The 27,203-nt window shown below is 36.7% G+C and overlaps 1 long non-coding RNA gene across 3 annotated transcripts; it reads right to left on the reverse strand.

Annotated features, from left to right (window-relative positions):
- Positions 1 to 3,886: 3,886 nt before the first annotated feature.
- On the reverse strand, positions 3,887 to 27,008 carry LOC135409823 (uncharacterized). 3 transcript variants are annotated; one of them, XR_010428375.1, is made up of 6 exons: positions 26,763 to 27,008; positions 15,845 to 15,964; positions 12,414 to 12,553; positions 7,538 to 7,652; positions 5,404 to 5,490; positions 3,887 to 4,190 (listed from the first exon to the last, which is right to left on the reverse strand). It is a non-coding gene; the product is annotated as an uncharacterized LOC135409823 (long non-coding RNA). The 3 variants fall into 3 exon arrangements; XR_010428376.1 differs by lacking the exon at positions 26,763 to 27,008 and adding an exon at positions 16,590 to 20,865 and having other exon boundaries at positions 7,542 to 7,652; XR_010428374.1 differs by lacking the exon at positions 26,763 to 27,008 and adding an exon at positions 16,590 to 20,865.
- Positions 27,009 to 27,203: the final 195 nt, after the last annotated feature.

Below are 27,203 nucleotides of genomic sequence, written 5' to 3' on the forward strand. Positions count from 1 at the left end.
GATTTTTTTTTCCACTACCTACTGACCAAATTCCCTATGCACATCTAAGCATACTTGTTAAATGACAAAATTAATAATCAGCAAAACAATTCCACTGAAAAAGTCTCCTTACTTATACCAGTATTTCTCACAAATCCTGAATTCGTGCCTGCATCCAAAGTAAAGTCTAGGCAAAAGCCCTTGTAAAAGCCTGACGAAGTGATCAAGCGAAGATGATGGAAGATGATGCTGAACTCACTGTAGAACTGTTGAACAAAAGTTCCCTTTTTGAAAATGTCAGGGTATCAAAACCAGCTCCTCACTGCCTTTGGACACTTCTCTTGGGACAACAACTGACACATTTTTGCTCTAATAGTCGTCGACCTCATATTTCCAGCCATTAAAATGGGTGAAATGAAAATGCTTTGTGTTGGTATTCAGAGTACTTTGAAATGGTAAATCAAGTCCATTCATTTCAAATACTCTGTAGTGGTTACCGTTTCATACAGGGTGGACTGTATCAGACCTTGGGGCCAGAATTTCAAGTCTCTATTTCTAGATATGATACTGAAAGCATGTTCATGTTTTAATAAAACATGATTTTTGTTGTACCAACGTCCTGTAACATGTGCAATATGGATATTAAATCATGAAAACTACTACATTATTTTTTCATAAGTTGGCAAAACAGAGAAAATAATAGAAAAAGCCTTCACAGTTGTCATAAACATGCCATAAACTCTATTTTATTTAACAGAAATACACATTAGCTTCAACTGTGTTAAAAACATTTATCTAATCACAGGGTTTTAATATTTTTTTGTTGTCATCTAATAACTACTGTAATAATTATTCAACTAACTGTTGGAAATCCTCTGAAAGAATAAATCTTACAAAAAGTGGACATGTTATACCAAGTTTTGTGTGTCACTTCCCTGAATGTTTGATTTTTTAAAAATCTGAATAGTAAAGACACTTGCATTTTTTTACATGAAGTCCAGAAATCTAGGTATTCAACTGATGTTAAATGTCTAAAATTCCATAAAAAGGGATTGAATATTTTCATTAGATAAGATTTTTTGCCAATAAACAATGGTTACAGAGGAGAAACCAGTCCTTTCTCTAATTCATATGTTAAGATAAAGCTGAAGGATTAAAATAAGAACAATTAATATGTTATGTTCCTATTATTATGAAGTGTATCTCAGTTACATTGAACTATAATAAATAAATGACAGGAAAAATAATCTACTTGGGTGGAATAAGTGTCATACAATACTTTGTATAAAAATAAAAAAAACTTCAGGATAGAAGTCCTGAAGTTATTATTATGCTAACTATCTAACAAGTATCAGACAAAAAATGCAAGCTATTAATTAAATAAACCCAAATATATGAAGAAAAACAAAAGAGGATAACATTTCACACAACACTTAATTTTATTTATTTAGTCTTGTCTCAGGCACTTGTAATATTTAAGTGTTACACAATTACACAGTACAAAGCACTAAAACCACTGAAACAAAATTCAAAAAGCTCAGATATCTAGCCAAGACAGCATCAATCAAACCTCCTATCAAAAAAAAATCAATTGCTCACAGGTACAAAAAATAGGAAAAAAAAAGAGAATAGCAGGAATGAATTACACAGTGGAAAGGACTAAGAGTGGCCGAGAATAAGCCATCCTAAATCACAATGACCGCTTTTATAGTATTGTAGGTGTTCACAGTACTTTAGACACAAAACCAAACCCTGTATAACTCTATAGCAACAGATTTCAAGCATAAATGCTGCCAACTCTCCAAGAACAGTGAGAGGAGGGGACAGGGTACCCAAATAAAGTTAAACACACAAAACCCACACGCATACAGTAAATGCTAGCACATTCTGTTCAGTATATTTACCTTTTAAGAACAAGACTATAAGCATGGAATGAGGTTAGAAAAGAATTTCCTTTTTTTTTAAAGCATGACACATATAATACATAACCCAGATAATCTTCTCACAGACATTTGAGAATTGACCACAAAGCGAATAAGCCTTGCAGCATATGCTCATTCTTCTCCAGAAGTGCAAATGAGAGGCAGGTTCGGTACAAGCTGCAGCTTCCAGATCAAGGAGTTCTTTTCAGGATCAAACTGTGACAAGGTTAAGTTTGGTAAACGACAGAGACAGATATCGTTGTCCCTAACCTTAGGCAGTACGTCTAGAACAGAAATTGTAACATCACATTAGGTACCCAAGATACTTTTCTGTCTCAAAGGGAAATACCCACAACACTTAAAGTTGGTTAAATGAGAAACACCAGTGACAAAAGTTAGCTAAAGTCGCATGCCTTCTTTGAGATGTCTTCCTGGCATCTTTGGAAAGGCACTTTGCTACCTAGGAATCCACACCGCAAAAATGATTTTTGAAGGAAAGCTCCTCCATATTTTTTCCCCCAAGAATTTAATAATCTCTTTACTTCCTATTAAAAGAAAAAGATATGTCTGTGTAGCCATTGACAGCACACTTCTCAAACTTGCTTCTCAGAGTGAAGCACTGCAGCCAATTTGGGTGTATCTACATGAGTAAATAAAAATGGGCCAGAGACCAGTCTCTGACATCTCTCTTTGAGGCCAAAAGGCTCTGACTGGTAGATTTTATACTCCTTAGGACTAGTCTCCTCTAGAGAGATTTGCCCTGCAGTCAGCATAGGAAGAGTATGAACTAGGAGTTAAGCAGTGTGGACAACAAGGATTCGGTGCTGAAGCCTGCTCTGCTGTTATCTTTTATTTAGAGAATGCTCCCCCCACTACTCTGGAGAAAGAGCATTGCTCGTTCTCCCTAAGAAAATATGCAAGAGAAAAACAACATTTGTAAAATGGGATAACAGAATGTATTATATCATTTGTCAGAAATTGGGGAAAAAAATGCTTTTGGGACACAAATATTTTTATGTTTCAGCCTTGAAAGCTAAGCACATTTTGGAAGAAACTACTCTTGTTTTAACCTGGTTATAAAGATATATTTACTGTGACAAGACAAATTTGAGATTCATTGGACCAGAAAGGAAAAGTAAACTGGGAATATGGCTTTCTAGTCTGGTGGCGCTGGCTGCTCAGTGATTCTAGGTTCTGTCCCTGAAAATATATGTCATTTTGGCATATAAGCCAATGATTGTTGAATGCAAAGCTCAGCAACGTGATTACACAAGTAGGGACAAGAAATACAGGACTCTCCCCCTGAAATGGGTGCCCTAAACATTCACACTCAGCGGAGGCGTTCATAACTGCTACTGTTCTAGCAACTAGAACCTTCTCCTGGGACAATGTAAAGGAACAGGGACTGCCTATATGGATGTTCTAGCCAGTAAACATGGGAAAAAAATAGAACATCACTCTTTTTCAGGGAGAGAGAGAAAGATTTGCTTTGTATTTTTTAGGGATCTTGATAGTGCTGGAAGAAAATGAGTATGAAAAACTGCATGGAGTCCCAACAAAGCTTAAATAGAGAAAGGCTCCATTTCTGAAATGAAAAGGAATATTAGGCAAGAACTAGGGCATCACAGTGTGTCTCCTGCTGTTCTTGGAAAGCGATAAATCAAAGTGCCCATTGAGCAACAAATATTTCCAAGAGTGCTGTTTTGATCTAATTTCCCTCTAAGTCTCAGTTTAGGTGTCTAGACCTAATCTTAGAAATTACACTGCTCTAAAAATATATTCACGTGTGGTGAAATGTGTCTATGCATCTGCAGTGGCACACACATATCCACATTCTACTGTAATCTCTGTTATCAGCTTAGACAAAATCATTGAGCAAATCGCATTAATATTGTCTCCTATCACTACCTAGTTTTGGTGTTATGACTACTCATCACCACTGAGAGGACAGAAAAAGTGAAGATTTGGCAGCTGTGGATGGCAGACAGGCTTTCTTGAATTTAGATGCTGTAGTCACTGTCACTAAATACCCTGAATAATGCCTAGCTTAAATCATCATTTACAAAATAAGGAACTGATACCAAGCTGATGCAAAGAGGTGTACGATAATGAGGAAGACAAAAAGAACCAAATCCATGTCAAGTACTATTATAATTTCATGAATGGCAGTCAGGTACTGACCATTATCCACTTATTTCTTGCAGCCTTTTCTTTACTACCCCCAGGGAACACAGTTTCTGATGAGTTTCACCCTGTCTTGAGTCAAGTTTCAGGCTCGGAATCAGAAACCTAAAAATTATACCAGGACAAATACCTTTCTATGATCCTATTCCTCTAGGAGATGCAACAAATGAGACACCTTCCTCATCAGTGAAAAATTAAAATTATGCAATAAGAAAGTGTCTATCTCAGCAGTGAGATATTGAGTTTAGTCATGAGGATGTAGAACAATTGCATCAGTGTTAAACAAAGGAAGGGGTGGGAAAAACTTTTAATCTTTGTGTACTCAAATAAGTTCAACTCTAGACCCTGAATTTCTAATTAACTCCTAAAAGTTTGCTACCATTTTTACTTTGATCTCCTGTCTAAAATCACAGTCACACAAGCAAAGAAATAAATAGTGAAGACATTTAAATGACAGCGAAACTGTAAAAGAACAAAAACCCACAACAGCCATGGAAGTCTATTTCTTTCTTGGAATAGATCTGAATAGGTATCATATTAAAAAAGTATCTCCAACAATGCTATGCATGTGAAGACTCCTTAGATTGCACTGTCTAAGGCAGTTGTGGTAAAAATGGTGTTCTGACCATCCAGGATATACATGCACAGAGTATTACCATATTCTTGGCAAATCCTTACACAAGGCTAGGACTGAGGTGAATACACATGTTAATGCTCACCAGATCCTTCATACAGATAATCTGTACCAAGTACTTTTCTTGATATGAATAATACACCTTATTACTCACTTCATGACCTATTGAGTAATGCAAGTGTGCTATGCAAAGATAAAGCCTTAAATCCATATTTGTACTTTTATTTTGCTAGCGGATTTTTATTTTGTTCAGTATGAAGCACTATCTTTAATCCTAGAAAGGGCTTGTTACATGATTCTGCTTTGTACCACAAGATTGTTCCATTTGTTAAATGCAGTAATATTATTTTGCCCATCTGGTAAATCACTCTGGGGTTTGTAGAAGAAACAGGCGTATTTATTTTAACTGTTGGATGTTAGTCTCTGTACGAAGACAAAGTAATTATGTCTTTTGCTATGCCCCTACCCAAGCACACAATATACATGTATATAAATAAAATGGAATGTAATTTTGACCTTTAAGTCTTGGTTCTGGCATGTTGCATTACTTACTTTATGTCAGACCTGTGTAACATGATACAGATCTGTATTCTGGTATCACTTGTTCGGTCAGAATCAGTGTTTGTTTTACCATCTTGCAAAAGCAGTAACTCTTACAGCTGTCCAGATAGATACAAATCTCACCTGAAATATTCAGAATGAATTCTAAGACGGTTTGCTGGCACCCAGAGGGGAAACTGTAGTGCTCTTGCTCCTTTCTTCTACCAAGATCTGAACACGGAGAAAAACAATATTTACAACTGAGTGAGTTTCCAAACTGCCTAACTTTTCAGTTGTGTGTTTTTTATATGTTAAATATGGTTCAGAAGATTAAAGTCTTCGTTTTAGGCAAAGAAAGGAAATAATGTTTCCTGTCCCATTTGCCAAGTTAAGTGAACAACTGTTCCAGCACAATTAGAATTGTTAATTGATTTGAAAACATAGGGCTTTGAAGGTGGAAAACTGCTGACATTATTTCAATGGGGAAATGCACTCCTGAGAGAGAGCACTGCAGTACAATTTCTCTCCTTGTTTTGTTGAATATACATCTATAAAAACACTGTGAATCATGCAGTAAAAACTGCTGTGCTGATATCATAAATCTCTGATAATAAAAATTTCATTGTTGAAACAATAAAATAGACTTTTATTATAACACAGAGTATCCACCTAAACATTGTCCTTTTAGCTTCTTTGAGTTAAATGTATGCACAGTTTTACAGTCTATAAACAGATCTGGAATAAAAGTTAATAAATGTCAAAATTTGCATTTCAAAAAATTCTTCCTGCATTTTAGGGAAGATCAATCTATGAACCTTTCAACATTATGTCAAATGAAATGCTAATTGTACCTTTAGGAATTTCAGAGACAGTGACAAGAAACTAAATGCTCTGTTCCTTTGCATCAGCAAGTCGAGGATAATTGTATATCTACTCTTGTGAACTTCTAAGAAAAAAAGAAATGCTAAGGAAAAAGGGTTTTCTATTCTTTAACTCAGGAGAGTAAACTCCTTCAGCCACCCTTCATCAATCTACCTTCAAATAAATTGCGTTAACATGTTGACAATGGACAAATCACACAGAGCTACATTTATTCATTTTATAATAGGTTTGTCAAATGAACTTCAGCTAGAGATTTAAGAGTGAGAAACATTTCCACCCAGGAACAACAGGCTTTTTCTATCCAAGTTGCTAGAATCGTTTGTACATAAATTTCTTTTTTTGGAAACAACTACCTTTTTTCTCCCTCCCCAAATATTAGTAAAGTACTACTTCTTTGAAGGGTAAAAACACCAAATATATAAAGAAGACGCATAAAAGGTTTTTTATATCTTCTCTAGAAAAATTCATAATGCATCCCTTGTTTTGTTTAGGAATCAATCTTATCAGTTTATCTCTAGGCAGTACAAATTGTATGCCATAGTGGTAAGTGCAAGAACGCACTCATGCAATAAGGAAAACTAGCTGGAAAGTAGCACCTAATTCAGGTTTGCAATGTCTTCCCTGGTATTAGCCTACCCTCACTATTGGAATATATTTCCTACAGCTACACCGAGACAGTTGAAACATTCGCTTTCTGTGTGGAAATTGAGAGACAGAATAAACCCAGGGAAATGTTTATGCTCATGTTAACTTATCCAGTCAGCTTTATCCTGATCAGGCCTGGACTAGGCATCTTCTAACTCTCTAAATCCTTTTATAGCATACAATCTGTGGTTTCCAAAACAGAGACCAGTCTCATCCTACCTTTCTGGCTTATGGTCTATAGGCCTACATTTGTATATTTTAGATCATTCAGTGTAAAAATATTTCAAACTGTATTTCATTTAGAAGTTATAAAATGCAGCCACACTTCGGAGCTAGAATTCAGATTGGTGAAACTACTTCTCTTTGTGTTACCACTATATATTTGAAAAGGAAGCTGCAGATCTTACACTTAAGTATTTGAGCCAGATCCTGCTATCACTAAAATTGAAAGCAATTTTGTCTTTGGTGTGAACAGGAATTAGGTGGGATCCTTGTATTTATAGGTCTACAAGAGTATGTAATGACTGACATATTTTTTAATTTACACTAAGTAAATGTGAAATTATGTGTTCAGAAGTGATATATTTAAGTAATTTCAGCTCTGTGTAATCTCTCACTGCTAGAACACAAGCTACTCCCTGGCTCAAATTTGATATCCATCAATTTTCTTTCAAAAATGTTAATCTCTATGCCATCTCCATGCTATATAATAGCTAGATAATCAGAAAATGTGGTAAACATGGTTCCTTACCTACCTAGTACTTCTTTTTATAGCAACTATTTCCAAATGTATGATTCCTCTGTTCTTCAGTAAAACCAATTCCTGATGCTCTGTTTTAGCAAAATGTTATTCAGCTTTGCATTCACTATAGGTATATTGGAACAAAAAGCAATACACATTAGAAATAATAGAATTTAACAAACAACATTTTACAAACCACATTGTACTACAACTTTTTGGGGTAAGTGTATTTCAGTATGCCTGTCAAATTTTTAACCATAATTTCAATACATATTTTATGGATTTAGGCAACTCACTGGGGCCCTTTCTTCACCAATATATCTTTCACAAATATAAAGTTTTCAGTGAGGTGGATTTTTATTTTCATTTGACTTCGTGTCTACATAAAAAAAAGAACAGATAGGAAACAGACAGAACTTTCTTAAGCACTATGTTCATATCTTTTTTTTTAGGAGTCAAAACTGCAGGCTAATAAAGACCATTTAAAATAAAAGGGACCATTACTCCTCAGTTTTGTATGAGCTTACATGCTTTCATTGTGCAAAGTGTGTTATTAATTTAACATGCCAGATTCATAGGTTTCTGCAATATCAGGTTTGATGTATTCATTATCGGCACTCAGTACATTAATTCACGCTGAAGTCCGGTAAATCAAAATTATACCATCTGGCTTCCTGTTCTTAATGATGAATTTGATGTAGGGGTGATTAAGATTGTTAGGCTTTTGAATTTTAATGTAAAAATTAGGGGATTAAAAAGGCATTTAGAAATGACCAATAGTTAGAATAAACTTACTGACAGGATCTAATTTGTGTACTTGCTAGTAAAGCTCCATTTTAATTAGCAGCCCCAGTCTTTCAGCACAAGCTCAAAGAGACAGAAGTTTAGTGATTAAGAAGATGAAGCTGTTAAATTGATAAATTGACCTTGAAATACTTGTAACTGTGGGGGATGGCCTAGTAGTTGTATGGTTGGTATGTTGTGCTACCACATAGGGGAAAGAGTTTCGCAATTGACCCTGGTAATTCTGCCTTTTTAGATGATTGACCAGCTGGGGATGGGACAAATCACAGAGGTGACCCTCTCAAAGTCTAAATTCAATAGCTCAGTTTGCAAGCAAATAAATTCCATTATTATTCAGCACTTGCTGGCAGATAGCCTGAAATGCCACCTCAGTTCTTCAATATCTTACTCACTACCTTTGCCAGAGAGAGGCGCTAAAACAAGGTAAAAACGATAATAGGGTTGAAACGACATCATAAGTTGAATGATGACCTGTCAACTTCCATTGAGAGCAAAACAGTCAGGGACAAATTTGGCTCTCACTTGTCAAATGTTCTTGACAGTGGCCAAGCAGTCAAATCTTTGACAAGACAATTCCATTGTACTTATGATATTTTATTAATCTGAAACAAAGGCATTGCATATTGTTGCATGGAAATTGCTAGAAATCTTTAACAGGACAGATAAAATATGTAAGAGCTGTAGCATGCAAGGGGAAGAGAGTTCTGCTTAGGGTGGTTGAGCTTGTTAGAACAGCATGACATCATGTGGAATCATATTAGGGCCAACAAGCTGCAACTCAAATTCATACACATAGTATGACTGAAATAATAAAAAAAAAAAAAAGCTATGTTCCCATGTTTTGGCAAAGTTCCAGTTATTTGTAGCTTCTCAGAGAAATGTGATAATATGTTAAATCTCACCTTCCCTTTAAAAATCCTAAAGGTAGTCACTCATATTGGTACACTGTGGCAGGTATAACTTACAAGAGAAAACGAGTACATTTGTACATATCAACAGTTTGAAGGATTCTTATTCCTTGGCAAGTCAGGGAATATTTTAAGTCTTATATTTCAGAGGAAATCGAATCTTGACTAACCACTGCAATTTATGTCATTTTAAATAAGATATATTTGAATAAGTATATTTTTCATGCCCTAAAAAGACTGATGTCTTCTTTTATAAGCTCATCCTGTGACACACTTGAGTAGGTAGGTATATTGATTTTTTTTCTTTTTCTGATGGCAATGAAGTGTAAATGGAAAATATCAGACTTGGCAATCACTTAAACCATGTGAAAATTTCAGAGTGAAGGCTATTAGAGTCACTTTGTGATCTCCCTAGATGACCAAGGAAAAAAACATTTCTACATTTCTTCAGATCCTTTGTGTGACAGCTAAGGAGAATAACATTTTTTCTAATATGCCAGTTTTACTCTCTAGTTGAGAATAACCTCAGTGCTTTCTTATGTCACTAGCTGAGAGAAGATGAAAGACCCAGCCTTGTGTAAATGGCTTTGTCTAACCATCAGTCTTTAGCTCTGCATGGCAGCTGTACTATTGACATTAGCTTGTGCACTGGGTGAAATTGAAGTGAGTTAAATGTGACCTTGGCTTAGTTGTTGAAGTAGAAATGAACTCTACTGGGAGTGAAAAAAAATAAGACCAGTTTCTCAAACTTCATTTTTTCTTTAATGAGTTTAACAGCACTCTTAGGATTTGGTACCTTTTATAAAAAAGCTTTTATTTCCTTTTCTATTATACAGTGAGTAATCACCATTAGTAAGGTTAGCTTGCCCTTTTAGTATAAAATCCTGATTTTAGGTGTTTATATCCCAATTACTATAAAAAGCAGAACTCTCTCTCTCAAAAAAAAAAAATCCACTCTTTTCTCTATGTTGTCTGCTGTACCATTTCACAAAAACCTGTTACCACACTTATTAATTATAGTTAAAGCATTAAAAAAACTGCCAAATGTTCAGTGCTTCTAATGACTTTACATTTTCTTTATGTTATGTTGAAGTTAACTGAACTACTTACTGGTAAATCGTATGCTCATATGGGAAACATGCAGATAAGTGAGGATAGTTTGGACCCAACCCAGAATTTTCATGTTGTTTATATCCTGCTGTGTTTATATCCTTCTGTGTGTACATGACAACATGAGATATCTGAAGATGGGCACAAGAATCAGGAACAACCAGCCACATTCTCACCCAGAGGTGTTCAGCTCATTGCGTATAACGGTTCAACTGTGGATCATAGAATCATAGAACAGTTTGGGTTGGAAGGGATCATCTAGTTTCAGCTCCCTCTATCATGGGCAGGGATGCCACTCACTAGATCATATTGCTCTGGGCACCATCCAACCAGGCCTTGAACATCTTCTGGGATGAGGCATCCACAAATTCCCTGGGCAGCCTGTTCCAGTGTCTCACCACCCTGGTATTAGAGAATTTTCTCCTAATATTTAAACTAAATCTTTCCTCTTTTAGCTTAAAAATGTTCCCCCTTGCCTGATTGCTATCTGCCCATGCAAAAAGTGAATCTCCCTTTTTTATAAGCCCCCTTTAAGTGCTGGAAAACAATGAGATCTCCCCCCAGAACCTCCTCTTCTCCATGCCGAACAACCCCAGCTCTCCCAGCCTGTCTTTGTAGGAGAGGTGGTCAAGTACTCTCATTATCTTTGTGACCCTCCTCTATACCCACGCTAACAGGTCCACATCTTTCTTATGCTAAGGACCCCAAAGCTGTAATCCAGGTGGGGTCTCATGAGGGCAGAGTAGAGGGGGAGAAACACTACTGAAGTCTGCAAACACACATTGCCATCTTTTCATCCACCTTCTCCTCAGGGTTGCTGTCAATGACTTCTTACAGTCTGTACTCGTGTCTGGGATTACCACAGCAGCACTTTGCACCTGGACTTGTTGAACCTCATGAGGTTCTCATGGGCCCACTTCTCAGGTCCCTCTGGATGGCACTCCTTCTTTCTGTTGTGTCTACTGCACTGCTCAGCTCTGTGTCACTTGCAAACTTGCTGAGGGTGCACACAATCTCATTGTCTATGTCATTGATAAAGATTTTAAAGAGCACCAGTCCCAGGACAGAGCCCCGACAGTCACCATTTGTTCACTGTCCTCCACCTAGACATAGAGACATTGACCATATCTCTCTGGCTGCACCCATACAGCTAATTCCTTATCCACCAAATAGTCCACCCCTCAAACACAGGTGTCCAATTTGGTATTAAGGCTGTTGTGTGGGACTGTGTCAAATGTCTTACAGAAATCTAGGTAGATGACATTGATCAGTCTTCCCTTTTTGACCGTTGCAGTCACTCCATCATAGAAGACAGTATGTTGGTCAGGCACAGTTTGCCCTTAGTGAAGCTGTGTTGGTGGTCTCAGATCACTTCCTTGTGTTGTATGTGCACTAACATTGCTTCCACGAGGTTATGTTCCATGGTCCTCTCAGGAACAGAGGTGAGGCTCACCACCCTGTAATTCCCTAGGTCTTCCTTTATCCTACTTTTAAAAATAGAAGGGAAGTTTCCCTTTTTCCAGGCTGCACCTGATCACCATGACTTTACAAATAGGATGGAGTGTGACTTTTCAATCACATCAGCCAGTTCCCTCACGACCCTGTGATACACCAGGACCCAGAGACTTGTGCCTTTTCACTTCCACCAGATGGTCTCAAACTGCTCTTTGTTTACTTCTTTCCCCCAACCCCAAACTGGAGGTTCAGGGACTTGAGAGATGTGGGAAGCCTGACTGCCAGTGAAGACTGAGGGGAAGGACTTGCTGAGTATCTCAGATTTCTCAATATCCGTTGCCACCGAAGCTGTGCTGGGCTATGTATATCAGATGCTCCTACCAGCCCACAAGATAATCTCAGTGAAATCAAACAGAAGTGTAAACCTCACATTCACTGTTGAGGTAATAAAGCAGATATATAGAAAAGGATTTCAGAGGAAGCTACATAGTCGGCAACCAGAAGATGAGCTGTTCTGAGGCTCTGTGGACTCAGAAACATTACAGGAGAAAGAAGGCCAGAAACTTTCAGAGAAAGAATCAGCCGCAGACAGAGAAATCTTTCCCTACCTTCCTGACCGCTGCTGAGAGATCTCAGCTCTGCTTCTCAGACTGAAGGCAGAACGCTCTGATCTTAGAAAATCTAGTCTTCGGTGCAGCAGTCCCAAAACTGAGCATACCTCTTGATAAAGAACAACGTGGCAGGAGACCTACAACAAAAATACAGTGATAACAGTTTGGGTGGATTAGGCAGGAGGTTGACTGCAGCTGTTTACCAAAAGACTATCTGTTTGTTCTGGGCATTTTGGCAAGCATTTTTTCTCCCAGAAGGTGAACTTCAGTGAATTTACATTCACAGAATTGAACAGTATACTATCATAAACTACCTGAGGTATTGGTCAAAGTAATCAGAATGATAACTAAAAACAAGTGAAAGCTATTTTTTTGGGGCAGCTTTATTTTTTTTAATGTAGATATATGAATAAACCTGTTAATTTCAGTGAAATCTCTCCAAAGAAAGAACTGAGTCCTTATCAAAATGTTCTTATTTGATATTTTTAACCCTTTAGTTTTGAGGTTTATGCCCAATAAAACACTATTTTGCTGGTCATATCTTTACATCAGTCTAATAATTCCCACTCAATTTCATTTCCCGAGCCTTCTTATGTGGCTCTAATTTCAGTTTCTTACAATTTACTGCTTATAAGCAATGGGTCAAAGGTTTATGTGATATATTCCCTACATCTAGATTTTCTGTATTGCTGTTTGAAAATTGAAAATCTTTCTTTTCATCTTCAGTGTCTTTCTCTTATATTTTTCTGTATTATGTCATAACCATATATCTGTCCTTGGTCTTAGCCTTTTCAACTGCTCTTTATTTTAGTGTCCACCTTATTCATTTTGACTTATTTTCAAGTTTTGTGCAGTCATCAAATTTCAGCCTGTTACTGCACATTCTGTGTTTCAGGTTACTTTTATATAAGGTGAATAAAATATGTCTTATTAGTGTTACTTTGGCCTTATACTTGTCTGATATTTCCCTCATTCACAACTGTTACAACTTATAACTACCCTTTATAACATATATATGTCAATCCTTGGGACATTAATGTAACATACTGTCAGTACCATAGATCACCAGGCCTGCAGCAAACTTCTCTTGAGTTCTCTGAAAAACCTTTGCTAGGAACTCAAGAGATAATTTTTCTGTAGTTTTTGCCTAATCCATTTGAATTTCTTTAAACCTTTTTTTGCAAACTAAGCAAAGTATCTCAATTCTGTAGTTGTCATAGTTTCTTTTTGTTGAATTTAATTAAGTTCATAAGTCTTCTGGATTAGAGGATTACATCACAGGAAAATCCTTTGATAAAATCAGGAATGAGTGGAAACTTCGTATTGTCAGAGTTTTAGAAATCATATGCGGGATCAGATTTATGTTTTTAAAGAAAGGCTGTCAAGCAAGGAGAGTTGTGGACTGGAAACTGCAGCCATTTCAAGCATTCTGTAGGTGAGCAGTGCAGGGCTAGGACATTCTGGACTGCAGAGAAAATGCCTGGCAATGTCAGATTCAGCCTTAGAAAAGCAGATGGCCAGAAGCAGTGACACAGATAAGTCCCTGGAATACCAAAAGCATCTCCAGCACACAGAACAGAGAATATATGGCTATGTGTATTAGTGAGCATTTTCTCAGTATTACCAAAAGAGTGCACATTTCCATAACCCACCAAAGGACGTGGCAAATGAACCAATCCATGACAGAATAGAATTACAGAACAACTCAGGTTTTAAGGGATATTGAAAGATCATCTGGTCCAACCTTTCATGTGAAAGGGAGCCTAGATGAGATTACTTAGCATCCTGCCTAATTGCACTTCCAGGAGTGAGGACTTCACTCATTGTTCTCATCATAAAAAATTTCTTTCTTGTATCAAGATGAAACCTCTCCTAAGGAAACTTGAAGTTGTTGCTTCTTATCTTCTCTGTGTCATTCTTTGTGAAGATAGAGCCTCCATCTTCTTTGTAGCTGTCCTTTAAGTACTAGAATACCGTGAAGATGTCACCCTGCATCTTCTATTCACCAAGAAGAAAAGATTGAACTCCTTCAGTCTTTTCTCATAAGACAGGTTCCCCAGCCTTTTGATCACCTTTGTGGTCTTTATTTGAATTCATTCCAGTACACCTCTCCACTTCTTTCTTAAACTGTGGGGAACCCAGTCCTGCCAGGGCCACAAAATCTCAAACAAATGATAGGACTTCTTCAGAGAGGGGAAGGAGTAAAGCTTACATTTTGCTCTCATTCCTTTTTTTTTTTGTTTGTTTGGTTTGGTGTTTTTTTTTTTTTGTTCTATATTTTTAGGTTCAGTTTCATTATTAATTCTCTTTGACATGTTACAGATTTTTTTTCTCTCAAAGTAGATGATCCAATGCTTTCAATGTCTTCGTATTGTTAGAATTGTATAGCAAAGTCTCCAATGTTTACGTACATTAGTAATGATCACCTGTTATAGAGCTCATTAACAGGGGAAAAACACCAAGCTTAGGAAACATAGAACTTAAAGGTATTATTAGATAAATAATCATTCATATGGTTTTAAGATAGAAATGTACTTCTGAGTAATTCTGAAATTCATGCTCATGGCCTTGTACAGCTTTAGAAAAATCCATGTAGTTGATATCTTTACTTTTCAAAGTATTTGGTTCACCTTTCATCTTACAAGTCAAGCTTTCTAGATTTTAGCTAGATCACTTCTTAAATATGTGCTACTTTGCCCTTTTCAGTTCCAAAGAGATTATAAATAAACTTCCTAAAGGTTTCCCTATCTCTTCTGGGACGCTTCATCAAATGTGTACCTTCTGGTCCTTTAGTTTTGTCAGTCTTTAAATGTTCTAATTTCTAGGTCACCTCTTCTGGCATGATCTTGAGTTTCTTCAGTATGCTTTCCACCTCTGCTGTTAAATTTATGTCTGTTTCTGGCATCTGTTCCCAATCCTCCTCTGTGAACACTGAGGCTCAGAATTCATTAAAATTTTTAGCAATGCTTACCTAGGCTGTCAATAAATTACTTTCACTATCTTTTTGAGGCCTTACTGTTTCTTTTACTGATGTCTTGCTCCTATTAGTCAGTTTATCCTAACTTTATCCTCTTTTCTCCTTTCTTTTACAACAACATAACTCAGAAGTTACTCTGCTAAAAATTAGCCTAGGAACTGTGCAAGAAAGCAAATCAACCAACCTTTTAACTTCTTTTGTTTAGTCTTACTCTTCTTTTACCTCCATGTTGTTGCCTACTTTTTGTTCATTTTGAAATTTTCTGTGGCTACTGACCTACTGTAAAGAGGTGAATTTCCTTTGGACAGATCCCTTTTCTAATACTACCGAAAGATGCTATGCCTTCCAAAGACATAGTAGCTTGGATTCTAATATACTCTGTACTTGGTCAATTATTTTAATTCATGCAAATTAAATGTAAAGCCATAGAAAAAGCTATTGAAACACTCACCTTGCCTGAATAGCAAGATTTATCAGACACAGATCAAGTTCATTTTATCAATGAAGCTGTTCTAGGCTGGTATCCATTTTCTTCCTCCCATTGTTTGTTGAGATTTTTGAGGGAAAATACCTAAACGAAAAATCAATTCAAAAATTTGCAGTGTTGAGACTGGAACCTTAGGGTCCACTGAAAACTGAATGCAGACATTGCCAGCTAATAACAACTGTAAATCAACTTAACTATGGTTTATTTATACAAGAGTTTTGCATGATGTGAACTAAATGCTAAAGATAGCAATAATATTTGAATAATATCAATAAAATCATACAGCTTTGTGCATGGATGCTTTTATGCCTCTTTTAAGATTCTGTAGATCAATTAAGATTGAATCAATGTAAGTATATAACTCTTTTTAAAATTTTTAAACAGTACCTAAAAGGATCTGGGCATTTGTACCTTTCATTTTGAGACCAGCTATAACTCTAGATGCAGCTGTACACCACAGTCATTAACCTGTTTGAGACCCTGATAAATTCAGAGCTCTAACAATTATTACTATTGATGTCATCTTTGCTATACTTCTTGAATTTGCATATACACATCTTAGAAAAACCCATGAGTGCCTCATTGCTTTCAAAAATTTTCATATTTACCTGGTTTTATCTCTTAAATACTGTGAATTTTTCTTTCCTTTCCACACCCCCCCACCCCCAGGCATTTTGTTGTCTGTTTTGTTATTTGATATTATTGTCACCTTGTCCACCCATCTGCTTCTTCAAGCTATTTCTTTCTTCATTTTTGACAGTGCCTGTATAATGTTTCTCACACATCTGGTTTCTCTCCTATATACTGGCTTAAGCCCTCCCTCATGTTTCTGTGTATCCTCTTAGCATCTGGTAGATCACTGCCTCTTTGAGGAGCTGCCTATTCAGAAAGCAGCTTTCTTCTGTGGTGTTGTGAAACTCCAGGTAGGCTGGGGTGAAGCTACAGTGGAAAATAATTATTATTCAGTGTCTGATGCAAAAATTCAGTACACAATGAAAGAATCTATTGTTATGCATATACTCATGGGAACAGTGTGAGGGTTTCTTGAAGAAACCTTTGGTTTAAACATTTCAGTTAAAATCTCATTCTTAATGTTACACCAGTATAATTTTGATTTAATAAAAAATGCTTTGAGAGCTTTGAGAGTACCATTTTTATAATAATTATCCTTTTTATTTTTCACAGTACTCCTAGAATGCTTTTACTTACATGTTTTCAGAACCTCTACCACTTAGGACTAGTTAATAAGGACATAATACCGTACAGTCTTATCATCCAGACCAATACATCTGCCCTGTGGATTTTTTCCCTCAGTACTTTTTCCTCCACGAAGAGACATACCTACCTATTCCTTTGAACTCGTGGATGCTCCTTCCTCTTTCCCCATCACTGTCCCATATACAACCATTCTCTTCCTGTGCTACCAGTTTAATGCAATTCTTCTTAATGGTGAAGCACTGGTGTAATACCATATTGATTCACATTTAATAATAATATACATTACAGCTTCATATTTATGCTTGGTTTCAAGATTTTTCTTGTGTCTTACAGGAAAATACTTGCCACACATAGTACAGAAGTGCACCCTGCACAAACACCAAGTGGAAGAGCTTTGCAGAGTAGCATTTGGAGGAAGGGAGTCCGACAATCTTTCATCCATGCTACTGACTTTCTTTCCCCCTACTCTATGCTCCAGAAACTATACAGAGTTTGTATCTCAATTTGCTTGTAAACATATTGCTTGCTTCATGGCTTTGGTGGCTCAGCTTTCCTTTGACTCAGACCCACTTCTTCTTTCTCATTCCTTGCTCCCAGGAAGAACTCTGATGCCTATCATTTCTCTGTGATGCACAGGGGGAGCTGGAAGCACCCTCTGTTAGTCATTGTTTGCCAGACATTAAAATCACTGACAGCTTAGAAGACTTTTTAATCTTTGCTAAAAAACCTGTTTATCTCTCATCATAAGTGCTACCTTGGTCCAATAATGCAGGTACAACAGATCTAAATTCAATCAGTGTGACCATCCTTGACAGATCTACACACCTTCAGCTCTCTGAGGAGTAAGCACAAAAATTGATTCATTCAATGTTCGGTTTCCCTTTTGTAATCATGCGCACCATCCAGTCTGGGAGATCTAGAGGACTAGTCTTCAAATTTGTTCTTATTTTATATATTTAATCCACCTTTTTCTTCTTTAATAGGATGAAACATCTATATTCAGGTATCTTTTTGTGTTCTGCTATTATGCCAGTGTTTTGTCCATTACCCTATTATTCTTGTCATTCGATGACCGTAGCTAAGAAATTTATCTCTGGTATAGAATCTTGTCAGCTGCCTTTTTAAAATCTAAGTATAGTACATGCACTGAATTTCTCTTATCTGCCATGGCAGTAATGTCTAAAAAAAATTCCGTGAGTTCAGTGTGACCTCTCTAGCCCAAGTCCACATTGTTATCGTTGTTTCAAGGAGTCTTTCATTAAAAAACAAAAGGTGGCTTTGAATATTTTGATTACTTAAATTCTAATTTCTTAGGTTGCTTCTTTTTTCTGTTTAGTAATTAATAGTTTTAGAACTCTTTACTTCTATCTCTAAGAATTAGAAAACTTTTTGCAGATTTCTTTGGAAAGAAAAGAAAAGTGATTTCACTGAGATCACAGTGACAAATTTATTTAGACAGAGCATCTAAAAATATTTTAGTAGTGTTATGTAAATAGTAAATGCTGTTGGAAATAATTTGATGCAAACCTAGCAAGAATCTTCATATCTGGATCACTATTCCTGCTCAGATTAGTGCCTTTATGTCAGGAAACATGTGAAGCAACACCAGGAATTTTCTTGCTCCCCTATGTTTCTAAGCTTCTCCCCATGGAAAGAAGTTACAGGAAATATGTTGTATTAGCAGTGCCCTTATTTGTAAAAATGGAAATGCTTCGGCAGTAGATAGGATCTTACAGTACGCCCCGAAACTGGCAAATTCTCTTTGCCCAATTTTGATAAATTAATATCTTCATTGTTTTATCTTAGGTGCTTATGTGTTTTATATAGGCCTTTAGAGGCTGTAGAGTTCCACAGAGGCCTCACAGTTTTGACTGTTAATAACAAAAATGTGCAGTCCACTGATGTGGTACACTTGATCTGCTATGGATGCTTAAAAAAATCTCAGCTATATTTATTCCATTACTATTCATTTAAGATCAGCTGAATGCTATTGGGGGCCATGGAGTTACATGGGAATAGGTCTGACACAAGTGAAAAGAATCAGACCCATCATCACCTATTCTACTGAATATTCTATTGAACTATTGTAAATGACATCCAGGGCTGAACCAAAGATAACCACATTTTAGAGTGATATAATATTATTATGTTTCTGAGTGGGGCACACTCCTTAGGCCCAAATGCCAGAACTATTACCGAGAAAGGCTTCTTGATGTGGAAGGAAAAATGAGGTGATAGGAGGGAGCAAGGAGAACAATATAACACAATTGTAAGAAGGGACAGAAGAGCATACTGTGTTAAAATTGGAGCCAAGAGGTGTCATGATGAAGAGAAGAGAAATAGTAGTAATTTGCATTTTGTGCAGCACCTTTTAGTCAAGAATATCAACACCCTTTGCAGCTTAGCTTAGCTTTATCTGTTGCTATAAATAAGTACTAGTAACCCATCTTATGAGTAGCATGTCGAAGATTGTAAGTTGCTTCCCTAAAAGCAAGTCCACAAGAAGCTTGTGGACTGACTCCTAACACATTGGTCTGACTCCTAACACATAGCCAATAAAACATGCTCCTTTGAAGGGCATGGAAACATAAAGTAAAAAAAAAAAAAAAAAAAAAAAAAAAAAGGAAGAAACAAAATGATGCGATGAGCCAGGAATACAACCTTCACTCTAGACTTTCATGAAAGCCTGTGTTTGTTCCATCTCTGTTGCTTTTACAGTGCAGACATAACTCCCAGCACTACTGGGATTTGACTTCTAAGGTTTACTTTGATATTTCATTCTGGAATGCAATGACAGGAAGAACAAGGAAGACAACTAATTCTAACCTACGTTCTTATTTTTCTAGCACAGTTACTATCCATGAGCAAATCATTTAATCTTAACAGTCAGATCCTTGAATTCTACCTCAAAATAATGGCTATCAACATGACTGCTGGGGAGTACATACATCATATAGACCTCCAGAAAAGTATTTATGTCCGCTGGGAATCTCATTTGTGTTCACTGGGAATCCAGAGTCAGAACTTGCCTCAGAAAATCAGTGTCAGTGTCCTTTGTTTCAAAGAATAATGGACAAGGCACCCTTTTATTTCTAGATACTACTGATGGTAAGTGCAATTTCATCTTACAGTTTAGTAACTAGAAGAGTCCTAACTCACTCACTGCTTCGGTTTGAGAAGGTTCAGAGTAATGATGTCAGGATTGTCATTTTGCCTTGTAGGCACAACTAGCCACCAGTTTCAAAGCAATGAAGAAAAATACATTCCTCTGACCTTCTCCCTGAAAGATTTCTTTCTTAGTTAGAGAACTGTCAAGTGAGCAGTTCATCTGCTGGTCTAAGTAGTAGATTGAAGCCTGACTGGACAAAGAAAAGAACAGGAAGTTGTAGAAGTCCGAGGTGGGTTTGCTATTTACAGAAGCATTTGTTTTATCGTTGGCCAAAACACCTTCTCCTTCCATCTCCACATAATTCTTTTCCCTGTCCTATGACTCCTTCACAAGTTTTTTGCTTTCACAGCCAAATGAAATGTTGAGTGTGCTGACTTTGAGGGGAAAGAAATCCTGACTGGGACTGGGAACAGGCATCTGTGAATGGGTGTAGGAGTATGAGCCTGTTACACAAAGACAAAAGGGTAACTTGATTAACATTTAATAAGCTCAGCTCAAAGTTGTATCACCAACTTTCCCAGAAAGAGCCCTAACCAGGAGGTCTGAGGCTACTGTTCTCTGCCTTCCAGTTCTGTGCTTCTTTGGAGTTGTAAATGGTTCAGTATTTGAAACAGAGAGATGAACCCCCCAAAAAAAAAAGGAAAAAAAAAAGCATGTTTGTGAATGTTGTCATTAATGGCAATGTGCCATTTATACATTAAGTAACTCATGACTATAAATGTCTGCAGTGTCAGTGTCAGAACCATGATCTAATCAATGCACTTCCTTAAAATATGTGCATATGGAGGATTTCTTGATTCCTTCTGAACCAGCAAATCTCAGGGCCTTGCTGCTCTTGTGTTTAAGTGGTTCATAATTTTGTTGTAAGCTAACATCATTTTCCGCATTGCCGGGGAAACTCTGTTCCATGGATTACAGTGTATTTTGGACTCACATATGGTCGGTTCCTGGTGTCTTTTTCTGACTCTGTGCACAGCAAAGCATTCACTGAAAGGTCTAAAATCTACTTTAGATCCACATTTAAGTATGGAGGGAAGAGTATCATATTGGGGGCAAGACTGCCAAATGCATTTTTGTGGTTTTGTGTGGGTAGAGCATTTTGGACAACACAGAACTCTGACTCAAAAAATGCTGGTAAAGTATTGGGGAATAAAACTTAAAAGAAGAACAAGAAAATACGAAAATGTCAGTATCAGCATCTGGATGCTTTTGTGTGCAGTTCAAGGCATCTATCTCTTTAATATGATACACCTCAAATTGGACATAGATCTCATATGTATCTACAAGGCTTTTTATAGGAAAAAACAGTAGAATCTGTAGGAGACAGATTAATACAATATCTTGAAAAACATGCTGCCATAACAACAGAGAATAGAAAACAGCACTTACTTCTGCAGTGATGTACAGACAAAAGAAAGGTTATGGGTTGTCAATGTGGACTCCTAAATTTTCCTTCCAAAAATAAAACCAAATGATAAGAATCTGAATCTGAACCATTTACATAAAATAAATATATTGACTTGGTGGAATTGTTCTGAAAGCAACTGAGATTGAAATCTGACTTAACGTTCTCTTCCTATGATCAGATCTAATTTAGCTGTAGGAGCTACATGGGACTTTAACATGATCAGAAATTAAACAGTGCAGTAAACTTTAATAGTGAAAGAGTAGAGCAACCTGACTAGCATTTCTTTCTTTGTTGCTCTAGCTTTGATGAGTATTATAGAAACAACAGTCTCGAGCCTTAGTTCCAGTGAGGATAGTATGTATGAAATCTGACTTGCCACATCTTACAGAAAATTTTCTGCATGGTGACCTTTTGCCAAAACAAATTGTATGAAGTTGCTAGCGTTTGCAGGTAGTTGGCAGTTTGCTGTCCAAAGCAAATATAAGAAACTCAATGTGCAGTGACAGTTATGAAAACTGTTGTGTCTAAACAAACTTATCAGAACACAGTTCATAAGACAACTGCTTTATAAATTGTTTGTTTAAAGAGTGAGCTTATGGGAAGAAATATTGCATAACTCAGTCTTAAAAATTGGAGAATCTGCTTAAATATGATAATATGGTTCTTCTAAATACATCTTGAATAAATCATATATTCATATATATTTATATATATACATATATACATATATATATATACATATATATGTATACTTATGCCTTATTCAACATTATCTTTTCTGGTTGGGATGATAACATGGACAAAATCACATCTCTGATTCAGGTGAAGTACCATTTCACATTAACAAGGACAAGATTTTTTGAAATTTTTGATGGGTTTTAGTGCTTTTGAGTAGAACTAGTATTTTAATTAAAAAGAATGATGTATTGTACTGGCAGAAGTCCCAGTAAGATCTAAGTGACTTATAGACCATTTACTAGTATAACAAGTGAAGATCTCCCCAATATCCCATTTATTTTCAGTAAAAAGCTTACAATGGGTTCTCAATATTTTACTTTTCCCAAAAGACCATCCTTAATTTTTCACAGAGAAGCAACAAGGTATAGCAATTGGGTATAAATCAGTATTTCCCACTATATTCAGAACTCCAAATGCAGGCGCTCAGTCTTAGTGTGTCATCCAGACTCCATTTACAATTTTAAACTTCTTTCAGCTTGTGGATCTCACAGATTTTCCAAAAGCAGTATGAATCCTCCTGTCAGCAATTCTGCTGGCAATAGTCTTGGGTTTTTTATTTGCCTTTCCAAAATCAAAAGTTGAGAGCTACCTATCTCTTCATTAGTCTGTGAAGGGAGAGACACTGCTAGAGGATAATTCATCCAATCTGTTTTAGACACCCATCTTAGGCTGGAATAAATCACTCTTCAAAGACACCTCTCATTTTCACTGTAACTATAGGCGAAGTTACTAACAAATGAAAGCGGAGAAGAATCTCACCAGTAGCATCAAAACCACTAAAGGAAGCCAGATGATTTTTTTTAAGCACCTGGTGGTTTAAGTTGCTAAATTTACACATGAATTAGTCTCATCTGACATTATTCATTGTTAATTACAGTTCAAATTACAATAAAATGTGATCATAACATATGAGCAGGTATGCTTATAGTAAGCAACTCAAATAATATCACTTTAAAATATTTTTTGATGAATGTAATAGGACAATTTTTAATATGATAGCTTAAAATGTTACTCTTTCTGGAAAATTCAAGAGCTTGTAAAAGTAAGTAGTTATGTAAAGCAACAATGCTTGTTTCCCAGAAAGCCACTGAGTAAATGTGATCATTCTTACAACTAAGCACTTTGTATAAATGTAAATTAAAAGATTGAGCCCTAGAGTCTTACCTTTTATATTTCAAAATCTATACTCAAAAAATATGGTCTCTTAATAAACACAGAAAAATGGGAAATCTCCCCTGTACTTTCAATATTTATTGGCAAATAGAGCTTCCATTTTTTAAATTTCAGTTTAAAGACTACCAAATATCCAAATATTCCAAATATCATATGAATGAGAAATTCTGATAGAAATATTGTTGCACAGGCATTAAGACATGCTGTTTCGAAAAATTTGTGCCTTACAGACTTTACACCTGCATCCATTGATCTCAAAGGCATGGAGCATACAATTCAGAGACTGTAATGTCTATGCTTCCTCAGAGTCACAGACTGAAGGGAATATTTATATTGCAAAATAAAAGATGAGAAGGAATATAGTTTGAATATTATATCACCATATATGCACCATTCAATTTAACTTCTAGCTCATGCCCTGCCATGGTTCTGCACAGCTTCACTAGCTCTTGCTAGATGAAGCATAGGCACTGTCTGAAGACAAGACAACAGTGGCTGTTCTTGAAAGGCAGAATGGGCAAATCTGGGCCAGGACCAGATTCTTCCACTTTATGTAGTCCTCCAACACCATCCCAACTGGCCTTATCACTTGAAAGATGAGACATGATCTCATTTCAAACACTTTTCTTTTAGTTAAAGTACTGCTATAGAGAACCATAATGAAGATTTAATACAATTTTGGATACTTTCTGCTGAGACACACCCATACATCAGTGCTATGTAATACAGGCACACCAGTCTGTCTGGGAGGAACTAGCCTAGGGGATGTCAGGCAATCTGCAAGACTTGTCAAAGGATCCCTCCTGGCCTTTCTTCTTCAGAATTATAGATGCATATCCCATTGTCCCTCCCAGGATTTGAATGCTCTGTGGTAGAGAAAGGCCAGGATTCTGAGGATCCCCATCCCACTGGGAAAGCTGTCAAGCTATCCAGAAAAATTTTTCAAATAAAATTTAGTAATAGTTTAACCCACTGAGAAACCAGGAAACCAGGGACTGCAGTTTTAGGAATATTTCTTTAAATACCACATGTTAGATATCTACACAGGAAGTAACAGCCTGTGGGATGAACCACCATTTTTCATTTGGGGAAAAATCAAAAAGACATTCTGCTTATAATAGGGAGAACTATAGGACACTTCCTGCCAGAAAACAGGCTTGAGAAATAGCTCCATAATGGTCACATTCAGGCATTAAGGCAACTTCTTTCTTTGAAATCAAAGCTGTTCCTTTCATTCACTTGGTCTTGAAATCAGTAGATACATACACTTTGTTGACACTTGTTATAGTTTATATCTCCTAGCAGAGAATTTCTCTTGGTGAAAGCATTGGTGTTGTACTAACATAACTCAAAGATTACAGGTAGGCCCTCCTGCAGTTTACTTGTGCAGGTCAGGGATAAATCAGCACTCGTATTGATACATCGTATCTTCTTTGTTCAGTCACATACTTACACTGAAATCTACCTACAACTTAATCAGTAGCTCTAATATATAGCTGTTATCTTTAAAATTATCATGTATGTGATGTACACCTGTAGTTCATGTACTCTCTTCCTTGATGTAGTTAGCCTTTAAAAGGCCTGCCTAATTTTAAAACAAAAAGCCCCCCACACTTTTCTACTGAACTTCTAACAAAGTATCTTATGAAGTGGATGACTCACACCAACAAAGCCCAAGGATATTCAGGGTTTATGTAATGCAAAAGAACTAATGGAGCTGAATCTAGTGGAGAACTGAGGAATGCAACGTTAGTGTTTTAGCTAAGTGTCTTGTAGCCACATCAAAATGATTGTTTAAGCTTTAAATATTTAAAACACAAAAACACCCCCAAAACAACCCTGTAGGGAGAAATCAGTCTGAACACTTTTGGTTTCTGTGAAACAGAAAAGAACCCAGATATCTGTATTACTCTAAAGTGGCACTTCAAGACTGACGGGAAAAAAAAACAACAGTCTGATTCCTTAAAGTCAAAGAAAAGCATTGCATTTCTGTGGGGGAAATGGTAGCACTCAGTAACCACTTAGGTTGATTAAAGCCGGTTATTTCTTATAGATGTATCAGGAGTTATGTATTGAACCATTGTCAACTTTTCTAATTTGAAGGAAATTATTTGACTTCAGGGGAACTCTACAATTTCTTGAACTCCACGCTTTCTTTGGTGTGTAGGTCTCTTATTTATTTATGTTTAACACTAGCAGCTTCCACTAATCAGCTGCAGAATACAAGCAGAAGTCCAGCTGGTCTTGGCAAGAGACTGCTGGGAAGTAACCCCAGACAGATTCGCTGTGGCAATTAAGCACTCATTCATTAACAGTGTGAAAATATAAAGGCCGCTGGAGGAAAACAGAGAGATATTGCATCCAAACTTTTGAAGGAAGAATATTTGAGCTAATCTCACAGATTTCATTGCCCCAAATCAATTTATTCCAACCCTGCAAGAAGGTAGCTTGAACCGTGAATAGTGGTTTGTGAAATCTAATTTCTTTGTTCATAATGAAAAATTTTACCAGGTAGCTCTCAGGAACAAACCAGGCCCACACTTATGATCTACACATGTTCTTCTTTGTAATTTCCATGAACATTTTATAGCAGGAATTAATCCAATATCATAGACACAGTGGACCAGCTGCTGTTGCAAATTGCTCATGCTGTGATTCAGAATGAAGCTACAACTTAGAGAAATTTGTAATTTTTGGTGGCACTTGTGTGTACAGCTCAAAGACTTAGGGTTAATCCGCTAAGCTTAAGTAGAAAAACATAATTTGCAGAGAGAGGAATGAGAGCTAAGGTATGACCAAAGTGCTGGAGTGAATCAGTGTCACTGAGTGCAATTTTGCTGTCCACCATCATTCAATAGTGATATGGTTTGAAGCTGGCTCCCTGCCAAGTCTCCAAACCTCACCACAAGAAGTCCCCTCCTCCCACCAAACCAAGAGAGAAGAGAAAAAAACCCAAGAGAACCGAAACAAGAGAGAGACAGCTAAAGCAATATATATAAATATATTTACACTTTTATTACAGTTATATACAATTGAAATATATAATCAATTTCACAAGGGAAAGGGAAGGGGGAAGGGAAAAAAAGGAACAAAACCAAAATAAAAAAAATATATATATATCTAAATCAGTAGCCCAAGATCTAGCAACTAAAAGAATTAGCAAAAGACTATCTTACTACTCTCCTTGGGACAACAGAAAGTCGCTCTGGAACGACTGCCGGCAACCTCCATCTCCCAAGACTGGCAAGACCTTACCAGGCCTCACTCCCCAACAACGACAGACTCAACAGCAGGGAACCTGCACCTCCAAAGCCACTGGAAGGAAAGAGAGGGCGAAGGCCACTCCTCATTTCTTCTTATACCCTGGCTTACCTAAAAATTGTAAGGAATACTGGGTAAATCTGGGCACTTCCTTGGTTACAAACTGGTCACCAAGGAAGGCCTAGACCAAACTACCACAAATAGAGTGTCTGACCATATACTTATGAAAAGCCTGATGGTAACCAAAGGGATTGCATTTGTAGTCACTTTTATGCTTTGACTTGGGAGATGATTAATCTTGTAGACTTCAAAGAGAAGTTAAATGCAACTACTGCCAAATGTTCAACCACTGGAGA

This window comes from Pseudopipra pipra, chromosome 2 (genome assembly GCF_036250125.1).
Source record: "Pseudopipra pipra isolate bDixPip1 chromosome 2, bDixPip1.hap1, whole genome shotgun sequence".
In the NCBI taxonomy this organism is placed as follows: domain Eukaryota; kingdom Metazoa; phylum Chordata; class Aves; order Passeriformes; family Pipridae; genus Pseudopipra; species Pseudopipra pipra.